At 44.5% G+C, this 11,218-nt stretch overlaps 1 long non-coding RNA gene across 1 annotated transcript; it reads right to left on the bottom strand.

Annotated features, from left to right (window-relative positions):
• Positions 1-5,941: 5,941 nt before the first annotated feature.
• LOC111924090 (uncharacterized) lies at positions 5,942-9,318 on the bottom strand. The gene is made up of 3 exons (XR_002861459.2): positions 9,220-9,318; positions 8,338-8,661; positions 5,942-7,249 (listed from the first exon to the last, which is right to left on the bottom strand). It is a non-coding gene; the product is annotated as an uncharacterized LOC111924090 (long non-coding RNA).
• Positions 9,319-11,218: the final 1,900 nt, after the last annotated feature.

Raw genomic sequence — 11,218 nt, 5'->3', positions numbered from 1 at the left:
TTTTCAGATGTTTCTGTGATTCCAGGACCCCAGTCCATAGGACTGATGCCTTCACTCCAGAGAAATCAAAGAAGAGGATAAAGAGGAGGTGGGATCTGGCAGATTGGAAAGTGGTGGGACTATTTAATGTATGGGCACACATTGAAACAGGTGAGTCTGGCAGATACCTTCCCACTAAACATCAAAAAAACCCCTATTAGGGTTCTATTTGGCTGCTTTTGGTTGAATAGCACATGTTCCAAACATTGCAGTGGACCACTGGGCCCAGTTCCTTTGTGTTTTTTTATTTCAGTGTAATTTTCATATGAATGTAGGACATATTTCTAAGAGTTGGATTGCAGAAACCTGAACTTGATAAAGTTACAAATTCCAAGGATGCATCTGATACTCATTAAAAAGAGGATGCAATGGGTTTTGGAACAGATAGTGGATAGGAGTACATCATGGGGGATTTTATAAAGAATGAAAAGTGAACCATATTGCTGTAGAAATAATTATTTTAATATGTGGTAAGTAAATTTTCATCTGGATCCTTTACTTGTTCAGACTTTCTTTTGAAATGGGTAAAGAGGCCACCACAGCAGAGTGATGAGAGAGTAGACATGTACATGGGCTTAAGTCTCTGCCTATTCCCCACGCCATTACCCTCAGGGGCCAAGTACATCTTGTACCCATTAAAAAAATTAAAAGAGGAGAACATGTGAGTATATTGACTGCTCTGTGGATTTGATGGGTGGTTATATTGCTTTTAGATGCACAGTGAGCTGTGGTATAGATCTGTGCTTCCGTAGCTACACTAGTTCCCTTTTCACACTCCCAAAAGTCACACTACAGCAGAACAGTATTCTCCACTTTCAGTGCCTTTCATGTGTAGGTTTTATGTATAGTTTCAGGTTTGTATAGGTTTATGTATAGTTGTCCCTGCCCCACACACTTCCATGGGTTTTGGGCAGTGTTGAACAGCTGGGTTGCAGCACATGGGCACCCCCTGAGATGATCACACAGCTTCTCTCTGTGAATATGAGTATTTTGAGGATCAGCAGTACCTAACCAGGCTGGAGCATCAGTCTTTTCCCACTTCTCTATATATCCTTGGTTGAAGTGGCCTGATCCGTGTTAGCATGTGAAATAACTACATGGCTGGAATAAAACAGTAATGGTGCAGGCAGAAATAAAACTAATAAATGTATTCAGTATGGCATTTTCTGTTTCTGGGTAGGGTTTGTGCAGGACTGCTATGACATAGGTATAATTTACCATACCTAAAAGAACATTTCTCCAGTTACCAGTGTGCACCTGTGAGGCATCTATGCAGATCCATCACCTTACAGCAGGTCCATGTATACAAAATATCAGATTTTATTTTATTTTATTTTATTTTATTTTATTTTATTTTATTTTATTTTATTTTATTTTATTTTATTTTATTTTATTTTATTTTATTTTATTTTATTTTATTTTATTTTATTTTATTTTATTTTATTTTATTTTATTTTATTTTCCTTTTGTGGGTTCTGGTAAATTTTGTCACTGTCAGTTAGTATGAACCTACATGCCCATTTCTGGGTTCTGCATAACCAGAGAAGGCAAATTCAGCAGGCCACCACTCCCCAGACCTGATGCATAGTGCTCTGACAACCTGTTTTCTTTGAGATTTCAAGCATTCCAATATTGTGGAATTAATTGTAGAAATCTCCTGGCTTCTGTTTGAGGAATCAAAACAATTTACTTCAACAGGAGGTAGTCCCTTATGAGATACATCCAGCTGGCCACCGCGGGGATCAGCCTCATCGTCTTTACAAGCAGGATATGTTCACATGCCAAAGTCAGCAGAAACAAAATAGATGACACATCCACACTCCAAAGGTTTGTGTTCCCAATAAACCCAAGCAGAAATAAGACAGGATGAAGAGCCAGGTCCAAATCAAGCATTTAATTCAAACATTTACATGCCTGGGATCAAACTCTTGGATTACGGATTAAATCCCTAAAATGTTTAGGGAGGCAGGAGCTGCCTGTGAATTGTCTCTTAGATATGTCTGGGGACACTGTGTGACATCTGTTGTACAAGCTTGGGTTTGTAAAACCCACATGCAAAACAGTGGGTTTAGACCAAACTGCTGATGTCTGAAATTTTCACTCTGCTTGATACGAGACATTGCCAAATCTCCAGCAGTATCTGTGTCTGAGACTCTTTTACCTCTCATCCCACACACCTTGAGCTGATTTTTACTTCGACAGCTTCTTGCTCTTTATACCTTGGGAGCCATATATCAAGGAGAAATCTGATCAGGAGGAGAGGACAGGGATTCTGTCTGTTCTCTGATCCTTAATGCAGTTTTCATCTTGAGGTGATTTAAGTCTTTCTTTCAAAAAATCTGACATCAGTCATGCACTCTGAGCCAAGTGAGGTTACTCAGGATTTATAGCATTCTGTTGTGTGACCACTGAATTTGGAGTACTTTTGTGAGGGTATTTGATGTTGTGATTTGGGGACACTTCTGTCTCACCCTTTTTCTGCGAGTTTTGAGCATCTCTATATCCCTGCACAGAAAGGAATAGAGCAAAGAAGCTCAGAAGCACTTTTCGCTGCTCGTGAAACTGCCACAGGGTCCCAAGCCACCTTCTCTATATTATCTTGGATATTTTTGGGCAGTAATGTGCTCCTCACAGATAATTTGAGAATTTCTACTGGAGTTTCTTGTAGCCTTGCAGAATGAAACCTGAAGTCCTGACCAAAGAAAGCCCCATAAGGCTCATGCCTACTTGTGTATCTGAGAGTTGGGCACGTCCAAACCTTTACTCTGGCCCCACACAGCTCTAGAGTGACAGCTCTGAGGGCACTGCATAGTGCTGGGAGAGACAGATCCTTTCAGTGGCACCTGGAGGATCCAAAAGTGACTCCAGATCACTGCTAGGGGCACTTTCTCCTGTTTTGAACTAACTGGAATGGGCTGCCTCTCTTGCCACACTGGTGTGTTTGAGGAGAAGTCAGTGTCAGCAGCTGTCCACTGCTGAGAGACAGAAACAGCCACAGCAGGCCCTAAAATGGACTTCTGCAGATCTGGCATTTCAGCTCTCAATTCAGTGGGGAACAATTGAGAGCTTATGCATGCTCCATGGATACAGCATGAGAGAAGGTGTCCTAGCGCAGGGAACTTTGTGCATTCATATAATTTCCAAACTGGCTAAAAGGGGTTGATATCTTTCACAGCAGTTATCCACCTTTGGGAAATCTTGTGTGATATAAAATTCCAGAGGGAAGAAGATATTACACTGCTATTGTTGGGTAAGGCTGTTTGTGCCAGTCATTGGAGATACATCCATGCTGTGCTGCTACAGACGGCTCCCTTGCCACACAAAATCTCTGAAAACAAGGGGATTTGAGGCTAGGAGTGGGGACTTCCACGAAAACCAGTTTTGTTGCTTGAAAATAAGGACTGAGGACTAAATGGACTATTTAGTATGTTTGTCATGGGTTGAGTGCCTCTCTTTTCTGTGCTTACTATTTTTCAGCCTTCCCTGCTCACAGCATCCCAAGTATATGTTAACACTCTTTCCTTTGGATGAGCTAACAAAACATCTTCTCTGAATTCCCCTCAATCTGTGTAGCCACATTCCTCCATGACTTGGTAAAGCTCCAAGACACCATTCCACAGATAACTTGTCATGCAAACTGTGGCTGTGTGTAAATAAATGTGTATATATAGTGTATGTGGTGTCCTCTATAAAGGCAGAACTGTACATATTAGAGCTGTTTAGAATCGACAAGGACTGAGTAAATAGATGGGTTTTGCACTTAATTTTCTTTCTCCTCCCTGTATCAGAAAGAGACCAAGTAGAAATTGCTCATTTAAGCAAGGTTCATCCCTGTTGGATCAATTCTTTGCTCTGGGGGTTCTGCCTGAACTGCAACAGAAAGCTCAGAGCTGAGGTTGCTACATTTGTGGAAATTAGGCAACCATGCAGGAGTGGAGTCTGCCAACACCCAGTAATGGGGGGAGGAGGGGGCAGTGCCTGCCTGTGGGCATGAGAGCAGGCAGAATTCTCCCCCAGGCAGGATGAGGCTGGCTGGTGCCACAGGGAAGTACAACTCTGCAATACCTTCCCAGTTCCTTGCAATTTAGAAGCACTGACAGATCTTTTCCTTGCACTTGGAAAAACTCAGTCAGTAGTGAAGAGTGAATTCTAAATGGGCCCATTCCACATTAACTGTTTTTCAAAGGACTTTAACTATTTTTTTGAAGCTTGTTATTGCTTTCTGTCACCAACCTTCCCCTTTCCCAATCCTTTGAAAGTTTCTCTGTCTTCACAGCAGATCAAACCAGCCAGTTCCAGTGTCTGCTCCGTGGTCACCCAGAGGTGTGCAGGGCCAGGGCTGAGCTCAGAGCTCCATCTCAGCCGAGCTGCACAGAGCTGGCTCAGCTGGCTCAGGCCCAGGATGCAGCTTATCTGCCAACAGAGAAGCCACCCATGGATAATGGAAAGTGACTGCAGCAATGGAACGTGTTACAAAACTCCTACTGACTTCAAGGGAGCTGACTGGCAGAAATCACTATGTACTTATACTAGGGAAGTAATGTGGGACAGTAAATTAATCTCAGCAGTCCTAGCTTCAGGGGTTCTTGAAGCTATTTTGTGCAGTTTTCCTTAGCGTGGATTTTTTTGCTATTGAAGTTGTAAGAACGAAGCCAAACTTCTCTCAAACTGCTAGCTGTGCTTTGTTTTGGGATTTCCAGAAAAATAGATGAAGCCAGATTTTAGTCTGACTCCCACCTGTAAGCAGAGAGCAGTCCATGTCTGCTGAAAGCCTTGTGACTCTCTGCAAATTTGAATCCAACTTGGCCTCTGATCTATATCTGTGTCCACCTGGCTTCAAGTCTCATTACAGAAGATCCACCCAGCTGTAGTTCAAGGACAAAACAAGTCAAGCTTTGTGTATGAACTGGACCACACATAATATCAGTTGAGTCAAAATGGAAATATAATAGCCATAATCACAGCAAACAGTGGAACTTCTGGTTTCCTCTTTAATCAGAGACATGTGAAATTCAGGGAGGAAAGAGTAGCATGTCTACAGGAGGCAGGGAGTGTGTGTTTAGTAATTTTACTTTTTGCAGTTTAAAATGAGCCCAGCCCAAGCATTTCCAGGGAAGATCAGATTTATTTCCAGACTCATACTGGTATTCCATTTTTGAGTGCCAGTGGTACAGAAAACAACACTTGTCTTTTAAAGTTGAAATTCCAGCTGTGGTGCTGTGATGACCAGCTCTGTGATGAGCCAGAGCAGAGAGAAGAAACTTTTTGAATTTCTGTGGATTATCATGCAGCACCAGGTGGAAGTGAGGGAATGCTCTCTTTATAAAGGTGCTTGGGCATGGGGTCAGTGGCTTTCCCTCCATGGCTGCAAGGGCTGTCTTGGCTGCAGCAGGAGCTGGGTTGCTCCTTGAGAGCTGCCCCTCACCTCTTTCCTCCCTCCCACAGAGACCTATTTTGGGGTGACCTTTACCCTGGCAGGGAAAATGGACTGGAGAGAAGATGCTGCTTTCCCTCTTCCCTGCCTGTTTGGACCAGCACAACCGCTCGCAGTGCAGTGGCTGGTAGGAAATGCAGGTGGCACAGGAGAGGAGCACAGCCACAGCAGGGACACCATCACCAGGTGGGTCACTGGCAGGACAGCCTCAAGTCACCTGGGACAATTCAGCTCGGCAGACACAGCCCTGCCTTGCAGGAGCCACCACAGGCAGCTGCACCACCGTGAGGAACAGGGTGCCCACCTTGACCGAGCACTCCAGAAGGAAACAGCTCAGTCCTTCCTCCTCTGCCCCAACTCCACCCTCTGCACTTCCAGCTTGGAGACTGCCTGGCTCCCTCAGGGCTGCTGAAAGCTCTCTGGCTTTCAGGAACACAGCTGTTAGTGACCTGACAAAGGAACAACAGATTTGTTATGCCTATTTGATATTTTTATTGGCACTAGAACTTCTGTGACAGGAGAAAGGGAAAGCTGTACTTCCTAAGAGACTGAGAGCGAGTTACACACTTGTGCATTGTCGCTGGTAGGGGTGGGAAATGGCCACAAGGAGGTCCTCACTTGCTGCATAGAGGCCTTGTAACTTGTAGTGGAAGCAAAACATACTCTGCTGGAAACTTCTGCTTGCTCTCACCCTAGAACTAGTAGCAAGGCAAAGATCACATTCTGCCAGGTCTGGTTTTGCCTCAGCACTGGTAAAAAGCTTTATTGTTTGTAGAATTAAGCTTGTAGAATTGCTTGTAGAATTAAGGTTTCCGATTGTTTTTCTTAAAGCAGTCTTTTCTTCTCATGCTTCCTTGGCTGCTCTTAGAATGATGCTGGTGGTCGGATGCACACATTGCAACAAGCATGAAGATTTGTAACCTTCTGTCAGCAGAGACACTTTCTTTTCCCTTCAAAAGTTCACACAGATGATGCTCTGGCTTCCCCTCTTGTATTCCTGCATCAGTGAGTCATCTCCCTGTCTACCTTCTGCCTACGCACATTCCAGGTGCTGATGCCTCTCTGGGATGTTGAGCATGAAACAGAAGTGATTTGCAGAATCAAGACTACATTAAAGTACTTCCTTTGTGTTGACTTCTTCAAAGATTTCCCATGTCTTTTTGTTTTTTTCACCCATGTGTCTCCTATTGTAATGCTTCATCCTATCTACAAATTAGCTTGATTTGTGACTAAGTTAATTTTCTGTTGACAGCCAGGCCTGGGAGGTGCTTTCAAATATTTCAAATATTCAAATTTTTCCACTCTCTGGAGTGGGAAAGAGTAATGTCAGCTGGTGACAAAAGAAAGAAGTTTTACATGTGTTAACTTCTTCAGGGAAGGCCAGGAAGGGGTTCATTTGAACAGGGCTGCAAAGAGTTTGTCAGAAGACGAGATTTGGGAGCACACTGCTCTGAAGTCTGTGTATTTAAGTGGAGGATCTGAAGGAACCATGACAGTAAGAGCCAAACCTGAGCACTGGTGCATCTACACCAGCGACTTAGTTTGGGCCAGGAGCCAGCTTCTAAAGCCAGTCTCCCAAATGTCCCTGCTTCCTGTCCTTTCTTTTCATTTGTGGAGTGGATCTGGAAGAGATGATCCCAATGTTTTTCAGGTGAAACACACACTTAAAAACATGCTCTGGAAGCCCACTGTGGACAAACCCATGCTCAGCCTGTGCCATGCTCCAGGTAGCACACTGTTCCCATGGTGTGGCTGCTGAAGGGCCTGAAATTTAGGCTAAAAATAATATAAAATCAAACATTCAACATGGACAAAGGAACAGTGGCCAGTGCTCCACTGTGCATCATACAGAGAAATGTAATGATATTTGGAAATAAGACCATCTGCACTCAAAAGAGAGTGTTTAAAAAAGCTTGTGAAGTGACATATCACTCATGAGAGAGTTGCCAGTACAAACAGAGCTGTTGAAATGATGCTACATATATTGCATATGAAGTCTTTGTTCACGTTAGAACCTTTTTAGTCTCACTAAGCAAAAAACCAAAAACCTATGCAATATACAGATCACAAGTATTTATATATATTTTATATCCACATAAAACCATCTCCCTGTGTATACTGAGATTTTGAACACAGTGGATCTGTTATTCACCCATGCTGATATCTGTAAGTGAACACATAGATTCTGTCATATCATCCAGTCTTTGCTTTGTATACAGAAACTACTGATGTATAACCTGAAAGCAAGTAAATCTTAGTATCTAAAACATAAATTTTGGTACTCCTGCTCTATCTTGCTCTAGAAGACACAGGATAATAAAAAGCAGTTATAACAGTAAAAGCTTAATTACTCTTTACTAATAACTGAATGAAATACATTAAATGTCAATGGTGTCTGTAGTAAAAAATGACATAATGTATGATATAATTAAATACACAAGACTATGTTTTAATAGCTGTAAGTGTCTGGTTAAACCAAACCAACCAAAAAATATCAAAGACAATATTGACAAAGGCCCTTAAATCACACTGTTGTGTATGAAAGTTTTTGCAGAAATTTTGTTAGTTTTAATTACAAATTTTATGGTGGGCTAAGGTCTATTTTGTATTTTTATAATTATTCATTTTTATTTCAGTGATAATAAAAGCTAATGATAATGTTATTTTGAACAGCTGGCATATTTGAGAGGGTGATACAAATAAGTTGCATAATATTGTATAATATATAATATATAATATAAACTATAGACTATAGACTATAGACTATAGAATATAGAATATAGAATATAGAATATAGAATATAGAATATAGAATATAGAATGTAGAATGTAGAATGTATAATAGATAATAATGTATACTATTACCTGGTGATATAGATATAGCTATAGGTATAAAGTTGTCTAAAGGCTCTGGGAAGAGCTATCTAAATCTGGTGGTGTGACCGGTATCATGTTTTGTGTCTTTAGAAATTATGACCTCATGTGGTCACAACAAAGTGTATTAAATTGGATGTTCTTGATGTCAGCATAACTTTAAATTATTTGTACAGTCTGACCAAGGTGTAGGAAAGCCTGGGGCAGGGCAGGGATTCACAGTGGCTCCAGGGGTGGGTTTGATGGTCAGCTGGAGCTTCTCCCTTCCTGCAGCTTCAGAGAATCTCAGCGTTGCTCTTGCCGACAACTCTTCTCCTAGGTTTCAGGATGAAGCAGACATGACTGACATTAGAGGAGGAACTTACATGATGTAAATGATGCCAGACCAAACAGGAGCAGCGTGAGTGCAACGCTACTGTAATGAAAATACTTCAAAAGAAGTGCCATAACTCAAATTAAACAACTCTACCTTATTCAATAACACAGACCTCGAATGACTTTTACCACCCGTTGACCCAGCTAAGTTTTAATGGCGGGGTTTTCGGCTGATTTGAGATGAGGAAGCTCAGGCAGCACATCTCGGGCTGAGGTGGCCGCGCAGAGCGCACCCGGCGGCGCTCGGGCAGCAGCAGCAGCAGCAGCAGCAGCAGCAGCAGCAGCAGCAGCAGCAGCAGCAGCAGCAGCAGCAGCAGCAGCAGCAGCAGCAGCAGCAGCAGCAGCAGCAGCAGCAGCAGCAGCAGCAGCAGCAGCAGCAGCAGCAGCAAAGCCCGGCTGCCGCTTTGTTCCTTTGTTCCCCCAGCCCCGCTTCCCTGGCCAGAGCAGCCTCCGCTCAGCCTGCTCATGCCTTTGCTTTTTTCCCCCCTGCTTGCTCACCTGCAGTCTCTGTTCATATTGTTTTATGGTTCTTTAGACAACGGGTTTTAACAGCTAAACATAAAAGCCACTGAGAGCATAAACAGGAAACTTGTGTTTAGGTGGGAGTGCCTAGGAATTTTATACTGCTGACCACAGAGGCCATGGGAGAAAGGAAATAGGAAAAACACTGTAAATACCTGGGTGACTAATGGCTTGTGCTGTTCATCTGGCTTTTCAGAATATGAAAAGCTCAGCCTTTTCCAGGCAAAACAGAGCAAGGAGGGCACAAATTCACTGGTCAATACTCTCCGTGCTCCTCCGCTGCCTGTTTCCCTGCTCGCTCCCATCGCGGGAAGCTCCCCGTTCCCACAAAGTCAAATGAACCCCCAGTAAATTGTGGCCCGACACTTGAGGCTGCGTGCGCTGACCGAGGGAGGGAGTGTGACACGCGAGGGTGCTCGCACCGCCTAAGAGGATTTAGATGAAAGAAACCAAATTCGCAGCCCCCTGTTTTGTGTTGAGGCAGCAGCTGGAGTTTGGGGGCAGCGTGAGCTTTTGTCCAGCTTTGCCTCGCCGGCTCCCGAAAAGGTTGCCATTGTTCCCGAGGGGCCTCCGCAGGGCTGCTCCTGTGCCCGCTCCCTTTTATCGCCAGCCGCAGGGCTTGGGAGAGGTTTTGTCTTTTGCTGACAGCAGCAGATTTGGCCGGCCGGCATCTCCCACGCGGCAGCGCTAGGGTGGGATTCCCAGGTTGGCCATCTGCGCCGGGGACCGGCAGAGTGCGGCGCTCTGGCCACCGGGCCATTCCCCTCCGGGGGCCGCTGCTGCTGCGACATCTGGACACCTTCAGCGGGCGTGAGGAGTCCGGTTTCGCTCCAAAGCCGGGCCGGTTTCTCACGCTGAGAGCGTGACCCGGCAGAGGAGGGATGATGGCAGATGAGGATGCTTCCCCGGGTCACGTTTTTGGGGGGGGGAACAGCGGCCCTGCGGGAAGGCAGAGAGGCAGTGCAGCCTGGGAATCCCAGGAGCCCACCTGCAGCTCTGGCCAGCGCTTGCCTCAGTTTCCCGGGAGCTCAGCCCGAAGGGTTAGTTCTGTAGGAGGGGCAGGGCAATGTGGGTTCCAGCAGCAAGGATGGAGGGAACCCCTCTGGTGTCCTTTATTCAGTCCTTGCTGCTTCTCTCTCCCACAGCACAAAAACTGGAAAAGAACAACTAGTCCTCTTTTCTTCAAGTTCCTATAAAACCCAATAATATGCAGATAATACTCTATGCCCAGGCTGCTTCAGAGAAGGACCAGCACAGCCAAGGATGTCAGCCCTGGAGCAGCAGCTGGATCTTACTGAAATCAAGTGTGTTACTAAATAAGGGTGGAATTTCACTCATGGAAAGTTAAGCACATCTGTAAATATTTCTCTGAATCCAGGCTGGGGTTTCATCCACAACGAACTTGTAGTTTGATTGCTGAAGTGATACGATAAGCCATGGCAATGTTTGGCAGGGTGCTGGGGAGGATAGCTTTTGTTGATAGCTAGGCATGATCACTTCCAGACTGTGCAAACACTGAATTTTATTGACAGAGATGCATGTATACACTCGTATGTTGCTAGATGTATACGTGTACCTATAGTTACAAACGGGTGTAGATACAAATTGACTCCAGTTTATAATAACATAGTTACTTGTTCCTATGCAGTTACAAAATATGTAGTGAAGGTTGCTGCGACCATAAAACAGACTTGTTTTGTTTTTTTCCCTCATGAATATTGTTGCAGGAAAAGATGTTGGGCTCTCTAAAATCTCTTCCCAAGGGCAGCCACTGACCAAGAGCAGAGCAGCAGAAGCTGTCCAACACTACAAACCCATCCGGGAGGACCTGCTCAGAGCCTCAGCTGTGCAAGAGCACAACCTCGCCGCCGTCCCAGGAAATCGCTGAATGTTTCTCAGGACGGTGAACCACGACACTGCTGAGCGACAGCCCCAGTACAAAAGCCACCGAGGGACTGGGGGAAGCTGTGTGGCG

Source organism: Cyanistes caeruleus, chromosome 1, assembly GCF_971803275.1.
Source record: "Cyanistes caeruleus chromosome 1, bCyaCae1.hap1.1, whole genome shotgun sequence".
NCBI lineage: Eukaryota > Metazoa > Chordata > Aves > Passeriformes > Paridae > Cyanistes > Cyanistes caeruleus.
This window is presented reverse-complemented; position numbering and strand designations above follow the sequence as displayed.